Here is a 13,090-nt window from a genome sequence, read left to right on the forward strand (position 1 = left end):
TTAGCCCTTTTAAATGTTTTTGTTATTTTGAAGAAAAGTCCTGCCAATTTCTTAAGTTACCCTGACTAGGTAGAACTTGTGATCCTCCTGACTTTCCTAGGGTGCGTAGGTTACATGAGTGTGCCATCATGCTTGGCTCATACTTAATGAAGTTGAAAGACAGAGTCTGCCAAAAAAATACAGAGTCTGAAAAGTGTATATACCCTTTAGCAAAGGAAATAAGTACATGATTTTTCAACAAATGGTGTTACTTTTATATGGGGAACCCCAGAGTATGTTGTATATTGCAGAAAATGCACAATACTGTTGGCTCTTAAAGAAGAAATTGAAAATTCATGTGCAGCAATCTCAGTGACCCAGGGTACCCAAGCAGCAGTTCGTCATACTAATAAATATCTAGAAGCTATTGGTCATGACTTTGAACACCTCTTATAAATGTAGAGGCCAAAAGTAACTTATATTAATCTCATGATGACTCAATAAATTTAGTAGTAAAATATTTATACAAATGTTGCTGAGCTAGTGATCATTCACAAATGTTCACAAGTGTGGAACTGAAAGCAGAGTGCCTAAAAAATGCCTCAAGGACATAGAGCACTAAAGAACGCCCTGAGGGCGTAGAGTGCTGGAGATGAACAGGTGTACCTGTCCCCTTAAGGAGCAAGTTAAGCAAAGGGGCATCATATGACAAATGTATAAATAAATGCATTGCGGTGGTTGAGCAGTCTTCTTGTTCCATTTGGGGAAGGGCTCCACTTGACCCCAGCTTTCTGTGTCTATTTTCTTCATCTTCTCCTCTGTGGGTCTCCCTACCTTCCAACCTGGAGAGCTCTTGCAACCATGGTGAACAAGTTTTCTTTTCCTGAAGTGTATACATTTTTTGGGTGAACTATGTATATGGAAGAAATTTATCATGTCTTCAAAAAATTAAACATGGGATTGCCATATGATCTGGCAATTTCACTTCTTGTTATATACCCAAATTAATGAAAAGCAAGGATTTAAACAGATATTTAGATTCTTGATGGTCTTTCTATATATACCTGTTACTTTCCTAGATACCTTCATTTTCTCCAGTTATTAGAAATTGACTTTCTTTTGGAGAATATTTTAAAATAGAACCACTGTTTTGACCATTTTAGAAAAATTGTACTGTATGAGCCAAAGATAGGTAATATGCAATAGAAGTACACTATCACATAGATGTTGGAGTGTACTTATTTACTGGATTGGTAACTTATTTTTGAAAATCAGCCTGTGTGCATGTTCCAGATTCTTACCTCAGAAAAACCAAAGTTTATCTGTCATTAACCAAGTAAACAAAAACCCAAAACTTTTGAGTGTATACTATTCAGAGAACAAAGAACACAAATCCTGAGTATAATTTGATGAACTGGTACAAAATGAACACATGTAATTAACACTCAGGTTAAAAAAATCATATATATATATAACATATATATATATATATATTATATATATATATATATATATATAATATATATATATATATAAAATAAAGGGAACAGAGATTAGTAGGTAGACACAAAAAGAAGAGTATATGAAGACACAGGGAGAAAATGACCATTTCTACACCAATGAAAGAAGCCTCTGAAGAAAGGCCCTCTGCTGACACCTTGATGTTGGATTTGTAGCTTCCTCAATTCTGAAAAATACATTGGTATTGTGAAAGCCAAGAGCAAGAACAAAGAAAAAAGAAAATGAAATAAGCAAATCCAGCTGCCTTTCCTTCTAGTCAGTATCTGAGATCATCCAGAATAATCCAATGTTTTTGACTACTTCTTTTACTCTTAATAAGTGGCTTCTTTCTGTGTTGCCCCAGCTAACCTAAGCTTCTTCAGTGTTCCTTATACTTTAGCGTCCTCATTAGCTGGACTATAGGTTCATGCCTATATTGTGTCTAGCTTCCATTATTTTGATTTCTGTCATCTCTCTGCATTCGTTTTACCGGTTTTAAAAATTTACAAGCCTAAAACTATATATTGGGCTTTTTATTGTGATAAAATAACATTCATTGTTTCACCATTTTAAGAATATGAAGTAGTATTGAAAAATGCAAGTTTATGTTTTAAAAATTTGTTATAAAAAAAGACGCGTTGCCATTAATCCTTCTCAGAATATTCCCCCTCACATCCAACAGGCTTAACCTGTTTTTCTTGTCACTTTCTGAAGTTCTAAAAGTCTTCTACTGTGAGTGTCTTTAGTTGCTTTGTGATCTCCTAAATTGATTCAAAAATGTCTGCCTTCCATGGTGATTTTGATGTTAGTGCTGATCCAATGAATAAGGTGGATAAGTATACTGTTACAATTTTACAAGCCAGCTTTTCCATTGAATGCTTGATTTGATTTGCAAAACTGGGTTGGGAGTTTTTATGTCTTCGTGTATGAGCAAAATTGCCATGAATTTGCAAGAATTCTTGGTTAGTCTTCTGCCCTTATGCAGTGGAGTGAGCCAGGAGATAGTGACAGTGTATGTGAGATGCAGTAGTACTTGGTGTGGACCTAGATTTTTTGTTTGTTTGTTTGTTTGTTTTTTGAGACAAGCTCTGGCTACTCAGTTCGACTGGTCTTAAATTCTCTATGTAGCCAACACTGGCGTTGAATTTGCAGTGATCTTGTCCTGCTTCAGCCTCCCGAGCTGAGATTACAACTATGTGCCACTATGCCTGGCTTTGTACCAGGATTTTTTTTCACTTTCTTAAACTTTATTAAAGAAAAAAAGTAACTGTGGTGGTATATTTCTAGAACATAGTCAGTGTTCTTAGAGTCCACCCTCCAAAGTGAGATTTGATTGCCAAATACATGCCAGAAGTGTATAGTTCCCAACTATACATATAGGTAAGAGGCTGAAGTCTAAAGTGTTCATCTTCCAACTTTCCCCAGTCTGTAGTCTGTCTTTGGATTAGCAGTAATTGCCTGCACAGCTACTATGGCTTCATTAATTTTTGTCTGTAGCTCTCTGATTTCTTCTATATGCAGCAATCGCAGAATTTGAGCAGCTTTATTATGAACTGCATCTACTGTGTCAAAACCAAGAATTTGTTTGTTTGAAGCAACAAGGAAACTCTATTTTGATTTGTTTTACCAACTGCATACTGTGTTAGGCCTCCTGAACCAAAATGTGAACTGCCTTAAGCATTACCATCCAATTACCATGGTAATTACCTGAAGGAAGTTAGCCAAAGCCATTATGCCAACCTTAAAACTGATTGTGTATAGCCAAATTGATCAGTGGTTCTGCATTTTAAGTTGCATTTCAGTATTTTTTGCATTGTCAGGTGATAAGTCCTTGTATTTTTCAACATTATCTCTATATTCAAGTCTAACAGCTAAGCCAAGCAGCCAGTCAATTGCTTCTTGTGGATCCTGAATCTTGAAAGGACAGTCAATGTTTCTGAGATACTTTTCAAAAAACTTAGGCCAGTCACTGCTGGGGATGTTTCTTAAATTATGTCTGTCTTAAATGTGGGAGTGTCTAAATTTCTGTTCTTTAAGTCAAACAATAAAATTTCTAAATTCTGTTTTATCTTTGCAGTTGAAGCCAGCAGGGTTGTGATAGTTGAGAGTCATCAGCTTGTGTTGGAACATGGTCCCTGCTTCTCCCTCGCATTCCCCAGGCCGCCCCTGGGAGAGGAGAAGCTAGGGTGAGCCTGTACCTGGACTTTTTTGAGGGCAATAATTCTAGCTTTTTCTTGTCTGCCTGCCAAATTTTGCATAAATTTTGAGTGGCCATTACTATCCTGAAACTATGTAGGGAAAGAATTTTTAGAAATGTAGTTTTAGCTTAACTATGTTGTTCTAGTATGAAATCTGGATATCTTATTTGGCTATTCTTATTTTGTTTCCTTTTGATGTAACAATTCCAGTATATGTAGTTTACTTAATACAGTCTATTGAGAATTATATAGTACCATTTCATATATATTCTAAGGACTGATCAGGATGCATACTTTTATTTCCTCCTAAATTTAGTTTTACTCTTGTGATATATTTTACTTCTATGTATGTTGTAACATCATAATTTATTGCTATTTTGTTGTGAGGTTAAATATCTTTTAAATAATAAAAAAATCAAGAAAAGTTATATTTAGTATTCCTGGCACTTTTCATTTGTTGTATAGATTAGGTTTACATCTGGTAACATTTTTCTTTAGTGGAAAAATTGTACTGTTTGTTGCATCCAGATATCCAGATCTTTTGGTGAGAGATTCTGTTAGCTTTTGTTTTTCTATTCTGCTTTCTCATTATTTGTATGTTTACTTTTTGTTAAGGAGTTACAGGCAGTGCTGAGTAACTGCTGGGCATGTTAAAAGATTTTGGTAGAGAATAAAGAATGTAAAGAATTATAGGGGAATTAAATCCTTGCCATTTTATAGTTTTTTAACAAAAATTTTATTTAAAGAAAGACTAAACAAAACAGAAAACAGGTAGAAATAGTACATACTTTGAAAGAAAAAAATAAACAGTAAGAAATCACTAGTTAATGATTACATATTTTCCTCTTACAAATAGTTATTCAAGATACAAAAGTGGAGCATATAAAGTGGGGATTCAAACAGCGAAACTGCAACCAGTTCTGGTCAACTATTCAGCAAAAACTTAGTAATATGATTATCAATATGATTATCAATCCTATACACTTAAACATATATACAGTTGTCCATATCTTCATTTATGTTGAGATTGAACAAACTCTTGCAGGCTAAAATCACTCTTAACAAAGAGTAATACTATTGCTGGGTTTCACATTATGACACTCCAGGATCAGCACTGGGTACTTTAGTGTCTCTTTTTCTTCATAGTATTTGTTCATTTCATCATCTTCAGTGTAGTTGCCTATACTCTCAGACTTTATACTATCAATAGTATCAGTTTTGAATAAAATTTGTCGATACCAAACAAACCAGATTTCACTAAGATCAGTCATGATAAAACAGTATAAGTCATACAGGGCTCCAGATTAAGTTAATAGGAAATGAAAGATGATTACTGTGCTATATCCTGATGTTTTTGGGATAGCTGTTTGTGTCCTTAATACTAATGCAAGTAGACAAACTGGGACAGAATAAAATCTATCTAAGCAGAGTGATGTGAGTAATATGGGTTTTAATTCTTGATACACTATTAAGATGTTGATCTTCTGCCGTCTTTTTTAAGACTATCCCTCCCCTTTCACTCTCCCAGGGAATATTGTGCATTTTTGGGTTTTACCAAGACCCTCGGTTTTAGATTGGGGGGCAACCTGCTATTTACTTAAGTGCTTCTGAACCTTCTCCCTCCTGGACTTCATCACTAATTGTATTCCTTTACCTATTAAAACCTGTTTTTCCCACCTATCCACAAATACTGTCTAGTTGCCCCTATTACTCTGGTTCCCTGTCACATAAAGCATTGTTTTCTCATATTTGATTTTCTGTCCATGTACCCTTTTTTTTTTTTTTTTTTTGCCGGGGATTGAACTCAGGACCTCGTGCTTGCCAGGCAAGTGCTTATGCCGCTGAGCTAAATCGCTGGCCCTATGTACCTTTTTTCATATTAATTATATTTCCTATAAAGAGCATCTCAGTGGACCCTACCTCCTGATCAACTCTACGTGTGATTCTCTTTTCTTTAAATTTAGTGTGTCAAGGCCATCTATATTAGAGATTATAACCAACCTTCTCTGCCTCTTTTTTTTGCCATTGTCTGCTTGGCTTCATTCTGCTTTCTGCTCCATTCTTTGAGGCCTCTCTACCACTGTTCCTGGAATCTTGGTACTTTTTTCTTTCTCTCTATAATGCCCTGCAGTATTCTCTGTAGAGTTGGATTGGTGATTGCAAATTTCCTCAAATCCTCCTTGTCTTGGAAGGATCTTGTTTCTTCATTACTTTCTAGAGACAGTTTTTCAGGGTGTATCAATCTGGGCTGGAGGTTATTTTCTTTCAGGGCTTGTAATATTTCACTCCAGGCTCTTCTTGACTTGATGGTTTGTGTTGAGAAGTTATTATTCTGATGGACCTTCCTTTATAGGTAATCTGTTTCTTGTATTTAACAGCTTTTAATATTCTGTTCTTACATTGAATTTCTGGGATCTTGATTATTATATGCCTGGGTATAGCTCTGTTTTGGTTGTAGGTGGCTGGAGTTCTGTATGCCTCATACATCTGAATATTATTTTCTTTTCCTATGTTTGAGAAGTTTTCCTTAATTATTTCTATGAATAGCCTTTGTAGTTCCTTTGTTTGTACCCCTGCTTCTTCATTCACATTTTTTATTCTCAAGTTATAGATCCTCTTGTTGTCTTCTAGCCTTTGTATTGTTACTGCTTGTTTTCTGGTTATTTTTAGAAAGTTTTTCGTTTCATAATCCCACATTGCAAACCAGTTTGTATAATCTGTCCTTAGTTTCTTTCAAGCAGTGTTGCCAGCTTTCAATGGAGCTTTTAATTTCCCGGTAATCTCTTTGAGTCTGCTTCATGTACTCTATATTTTCTTTATATATTTTTTAAAAATTTTATTTAAGGAGAAAAAGAAAAACAACAGAAAAAGGGTATAACTTATACAGAATTTCAGTAAAAATAAACAGTAGGAAATCACTAGTTAATAGATTACATATTGTTATCTTAGCAATAGTTGTTCAAGTTACAAAATTAAAGCTTATAAAGTGGACTTTCAAACAGTGAGACTGCAAACAGTTTTGTTCAGTGATCCAACAAAACTCAGTAATGTGGTCATCTATCTTATACACTTAAATATACATGAAATTATATCTTTTAGAGCACTTTCTTTTCCTTTCTTTTGTACAATGACAATTTCACATTTTGGGTTTTATTACTCCCACAGTTCTTATTACTTTTTGTTGAAGAGAGCAAAACCAAATGTGACGTGATAGAACAGAGTCAGTCAAATCAAAAGGATGGACATAATAGATAATGTAAAAACAAAATACTAGGTGATCAACAATGGTTACCATTCTGCCTCTTGCCATCTTAAAAAGAATTGCCTATATCATCAGTTATAATAAAATTGAACAAAACAATAAAGAATAAAACCAAAACATTAGAGACATTACAGGACTTTAAAAGAAGATAATAGTCAACCAGAATGGGCGTCATAATGAATCTTATTGTCTTCACAGTTGTTGCCTATACTTTCGAACTTGGTACTATCAAGCAAGGCAGAATAGGGGAAAACCAGTCAGAACCATATGGTGAGAGCAATACAGGGTTTCAGGTTTTTTAATAGGAAATCAAAGTGGGTTACTATATCTTGCTATTTTTTATTTTTCCCTTAATTAAAAAGATAAAAATAAAAAAGTAAATAATAAAAAAAGGAGATTGAGATAAAAGAGGACATGATAACAAAACAGCGCAGGTCAAAACATAACCATTTAAGCAAAATAGTGTTTCACCACCAGATATCGCGACGTAAAAGTAATTACCACAGTGTCTCTTTCCTTGAAATCTTTGAGTATAACGTCATATACTGTCGCATCAAACATATCAAGACAATGTAAAACTATTCAAGAGAATGACAATATTACAGGGTATTTAGAACCAGCTAACAGAAAATGAACAATGGTTTCTGTTATAATCTCCTTGTCTATAAAAGTTTTTGCTTATATTATCACATATAATAAAATCCAATAAGATACAACCTGTTAAGAATGATGGAGACAGAAGAATGAAAGCTTGATGGAACTTCAAAGCAAGATGATATTAAGTCAGCTATTATGATGTCTTATTTTCTCCAAAATAGCTGTTCCTACCATCCAATCTTCTCTGCTCATTTCTGTTGAGCTCTTTTTCTGTTGTTTATTGTCAGTTTGTCTTCTTCATTTCTCTTTCTGCTCCATTCATTGTGGCCTCTCTGCCACTATTTCTGGAATCTTGGTATTTTCCTTTTTTAGAATATCCTGCAGTATTCTCTATAGAATTGAATTGGTGGTTGCAAATTCTCCTAGTTCCTCTTTATCCTGGAAGCACCTTGTTTTTCCATCAATTTCTGGGGACAGTTGTGCAGGATATATCAATCTTGGCTGGAGGTTATTATCTTTCAAAGCTTGAATTATTTCCCCCCACGCTCTTCGTGGTTTGATGGTTTGTGCCGAGAAGTCTGCTGTAATTCTGATGGGTGTTCCCTTGTAAGTGATCTGTTTCTTATGTCTGACGGCTTTTAATATTCTGTTCTTATATTGGATTTCTGGAATTTTGATTATTGCCTGGGTGTAGCATATGCCTGGGTGTAGCTCTGTTTGGGTTGTAGGTGGCTGGGGTCCTGTATGCCTCATACATCTGAGTATCTTTAACTTTTGCTAAATTAGGGAAATTCTCTTGTATTATTTCTGTGAATAGCTTTTGTAGTCCATTTGTTTGTGTCCCTACTTCTTCTTTTATGTTCTTAATTCTTAAGTTATAGATCCTCTTATCATCTTGTAGCCTTTGTATTATTGCTGTTTGTTTTCTTGTTATTTATTTATTTATTTATTTATTTGTCTTTTTCGTTTTTATCGGTACCAGGGATTGAACCCATGACTGTCTGCTTGTAAGGCAGGCGCTTATGCTGCTGAGCTAAATCCCCAGCCCCATTTATTTATTTTTTGTCTTTTTCCTTTTTATCAGTACCGGGGATCGAACCCATGACTGCCTGCTTGCAAGGCAGGCACTTATGCCACTGAACTAAATCCCAGCCCCTGTTTTCTTGTTATTTTTAAGAAGTTTTTATTTCATGCTCTGACATTACAAATCTGCCCTCCAATTCAGATAATCTATCCCTAGTTTCTTTCAAGCTGTTATGCCAGCTTTCAATAGAGTTTTTAGTTTCCTGGTAATCTCTTTGAACCTGCTTCACGTATTCTATGTTTTCTCTATTTTCTCCATCAAACAATTCTCCCCTTTTTTCCTGTTCTTCCATTCCATCATCTTTTTTTTTTTTTTGGGTGGTGCTTAGCATTTCTCTAACTATTCTGCTCATATCTTGCTTTACTTCATTAAATACTTCACTTTTGAACTCTTCTATGAGGCTCCGAAGATATCGCTTTATGTCTATTGGTGCCGTGTTGATATTGCATATTTTCTGTCCTCCTTTGCATTTACCTTTCCTATCGGTGTTCTCAGGATTGGGGACTGAGGACTATTCTTGTTGCTCCCTCTTCTCATACTTTTTGTTCCTTCCATACAAGCATATATAGGAGGCCCAGTCTTTTTCTTTGTCAGTTACAGTTTGTTTGAATCCGCCAACTAGGTGTTCCCACCTACTGCAGTGCACTAGGGAGACACAGACCTGGACAGCCTCTGCTGGGCGCCCTCTCCAGGTCAACCTACTGAAGGCTTCATTGCTAGGGTGCACCAGCAGGTGCTGGGACCTGGTTTGGGTTAGCCTACTGGGTCTTAGTCAGTGGCGTCACCCAGACCAAGTGCCCCGCACCAATTCCTCTTGAGAGGGGAATATGCGACTAAAGACACTGCAGCATCCTGTTCTGGCTAGTCTGCCCAGTCCCAGCATGTCTTTTGCGGGAGCTTTCTACTCTATGGAAGGGTCCCCGTTCTGCTCACTCACCGCAGGTCAGTACAGCGCTCCCTGCCAGTCCGCTCTCAACTCCGTTTGTGGATTCCCACTCTCAAAGAGCTTTTGCGCGTCTCTCTCCCTGCCATGCCAATTTGTACGCAGCAGCAGCAGCAGGAAATTCAAATCTTGGCTTTCAGTGGCTCAGGTTCCAGCTTTCATGCTGAGATTTTATCTGTTCCTGTTATAGCACTGCGATTGCATTTCCAGTTGGTTTCTCTCAGCTTAGTTCGTTCCTGGGTCTGCAGGGTATATCTCCCCTTGATTAGGACTCCTCGCATGGCACCATTCCTGGATTCTAAGCGGGGTATGTCAGAGAGCCACCATAGCTGCTGTTTTCTATCCGCCATGTTCTCCCAGAAGTCTATTCTTTCTTTATATTCTTCATCAAATGGTTCTCTCGTTTGTTCGTGTTTTTCCATTCTTCTGTCTGTGGTGAGAGGTGTCTTCTTGAGAGGTGCTTAGCATTTCTTTTATTAATCTATTTATATCTTGCTTTACTTGGTTAAATATTTTACTTTTGAACTCATCTAAGAGGCTCCAGAGATACCTCTTTATGTCCACTGATGATGTGCCTGATATTGCATGTTTGCTGTCCTCAGTCTCCTTTGTATTTACCTTTCCTTGATCGATGTTCTCATGGTTGGAGCCTGGGGACTTTTTCTTGTTGCTTTCTCTTCCCATATTTTTTGTTTCTTCCAGTAGGCCCTAGTTTCTTTCTTTGTTGGTTAGAATTCTGAAGCCTGCTGGCTCCGTGATCCTGCCCACAGCAGTGTGCTATTGAGGTGCAAACAGGCACATGTATGCTTGCCCCTCCCCTTCAGGTCAGTCAACCTACTGAGGCTTTCACTGTATTATTGTGCGCTGCCTCACCTCCAGGACAGTCAACCTGGTGAGGCCTTCACTGCGTTAGTGTGCGCTGCCAAGTGTAGGGAACTGGTTTGGGATGGCTTATTGGGTCTCAGCCAGGGGCATGACCCAGGCCAAGCTCACCCTACCAATCCCGTTTGGGAAGGGAGCAACTGACTGAAGTCACTGCTGCCCCTTTTCCTTGCCAGTCCTGCCCGGTCCCAGAATGTTGTCTGTTTGAGCCCTTTTTCTGTGGAATGGTTTTATTCCCGTCACTCACCGCAGGTTGATGCGGGTTCCCTGCCAGCTCAGCTGGTCCTTGCTGACCCCCAACCTCAGTGTGGCTGCGTTTCCAGTGAGTCAACATAGTTGGGTTTTGGGCAACTCAGTAAGTTGTGGCTGCGCAAGTTCGGGTGCTGCAGCGGGAGCACTGAGCCTTAAGCTGTTCCAACAGTAGCACTAGGACTGTTTTGATTGGTTCTTCTCACCTTAGTTTCTTCTTGGATGAGAGGATTCATCTCCCTCTGTTCTGGACTCCCCACCCTGTGTTAGTTTGAATTCTAAGTTGACTATCTCTGGGAACCTTTGTAACCTGTTGTTATCTGTCTGCCATCTTTACCCTCTCCCATTTTATAGTTTTATTTTGCCTCCTCCCCCTCTTTTTGTTCATTAAAAAGTTCATTTAGTTTGCGCTTTATTTTTTTTTTTTTGCGGTTATCAAGAATTGAGTGCAGGCACGGCTGCACGCGGGTGCTGCACTGCTGAACTTTATCCTTGTCTTCCCCCTCCTCACCCCTGCCTGCTTTTTTTCTCCCAGTACTGGAAATCAAACTCATTTTCTTGCATTTGCCAGTCAGATGTTTATAACTCTGAGCTAAATCCTTGGCCCTCTCCCTGGCCCTTTTTAGTTTGCTTTTGATAAACAAAAATATAATTTTTTTGGTTGTGGGGATCAAACTTATAACCTCACACTTGCCAGGATGTGCTTGTGCTACTGAGCTAAATTCCCAGCCTCACCCCCCAATTTTTTTGTTTAAGTGAAATTCCCATTTAGGTGAAATGCATTCATTGGAAGTGGTTTGATGTTATAATTGTATATGTCCTGTAATCGTCACCTTAATAATGACAATAGAATGTTTCCATCTTTCCAGAAAGATTCCCTTGTGCTATTGCATTTGGTCTCCATGCCTCATAGGAAACCACCGTTTTCATTTCTTTTTAAAATTTTTTTATTTTATTTTAAGAAGAATAAAACAAAACAGAAGAAAGCAAATCAGAACAGAACAATGCAAGCAACACAGGACTTTCATAACAAGACAACAGGAAATTAACAGTTGCTACCATAATGTCTCTTATTTTCTTCAAAATAGTTGTCCAGACCATCATACACAATACAGTCTAACAAAACAAAATAGTATAAAACCAATAAATGAAAGCATTATGGGACTTAAAAACAATGACTACCATTTTCTTCAAGATAGCTGTCCATACCCTCATGCACAGTGAAATCAAATAATAGAAAAACAGACTAAAACCAATCAGAACAAAAGAATGAAAGCATTACAGGACGTCAAAACCAGATAACAGGAAATGAACAATGTTTACTCTAGTGTCTCATTTTCTTCAAAACAGCTGTTCATGCCATCATACATAATAAAATCCAACAAAACAATAAAACCAATTAAAAGAATGAAAGCATTATAGGACTTCAAAACAAGATAATAGAAAACCAACTATGATTACCATAATACACCCCATTATATTCAAAATAGCTTGTGGATACCATCAAAGTAAAATTAACAGATACCATCAAAGTAAAATCTAACAAAACAAGACAGAACAGAATTGGGGCTGGGGATTTAGCTCAGCGGCATAAGCACCTGCCTTGCAAGCAGGCGGTCATGAGTTCGATCCCTGGTACCGGTAAAAAGGAAAAAGACAAAAAAAAAAAAAAGACAGAACAGAATGAAACCTAACAAAATTGTGAAAACATTACAAGAGTTCAAGACAAGACAATAAGAAATTAACATTGGTCACCACCTTCTCCTTTTAGGTGTTTCCTCCTTTATCAGTTTTATAGTATCTATTGTATTTTTGAATCCCACTAACGCCTTCTGTTTTTTATGCTAGTGTTCACATTGCATGAGTTCAAATTGTTTCACCCATGAACATGACCTCCAGTTACATCCACTTACCTATAAAAACATTGAGATTATTCTACTTTCCAATGGATAGCTTTCCACTGTATGAAAATACCACATCTTTCTTACCCATTCTGTGATTGATGGGCAAATTACCCCTGCTGTTTTCTGGTTTCCTGTTGCATGGAACATTATTTTCTCTCCTTTGACTTTCAGTCTATGAATTTCCTCAAATGTGTTTAAATTAATCTGTTTAAGTTAATCTGTTTCTTGTATACAACCTGGTGTTGGATCTTGTTTCTTGATCCACTCTTGCTGTGTTTTTTTTTAATTTTGAATTGAGTCCATCTACGTTAATGGTTACAGTCAGCATGCATTGGCTTGTCTCTGCCATGCTGTCTTCCTGTTGCTGGTCCTCCACTTTTCCCCTTCATTCAATTGCCTGTATTGTTTGGCAATCCTCCTCTGCTGCTGTTCTTGGAACCATGGTCATCTTTATCTCTCTCTAGAATATTCTTTAGAACTCTATGTAGGGTT

The 13,090-nt window shown here is 37.1% G+C and overlaps 1 protein-coding gene and 1 pseudogene across 27 annotated transcripts in view; one reads left to right on the forward strand and one right to left on the reverse strand.

Moving 5' to 3' along the window:
- Positions 1-13,090, forward strand: part of LOC100722197 (sodium/glucose cotransporter 4) — a 239,976-nt gene that overhangs the window by 26,880 nt on the left and 200,006 nt on the right. The gene's annotated exons all lie outside the window — the stretch shown is intronic.
- Positions 2,884-3,609, reverse strand: LOC134473069 (RNA transcription, translation and transport factor protein-like; annotated as a pseudogene).

This window comes from Cavia porcellus, unplaced genomic scaffold, assembly GCF_034190915.1.
Source record: "Cavia porcellus strain 051 isolate PalLab524CR breed Dunkin Hartley unplaced genomic scaffold, mCavPor4.1 scaffold_25, whole genome shotgun sequence".
Lineage (NCBI taxonomy): Eukaryota > Metazoa > Chordata > Mammalia > Rodentia > Caviidae > Cavia > Cavia porcellus.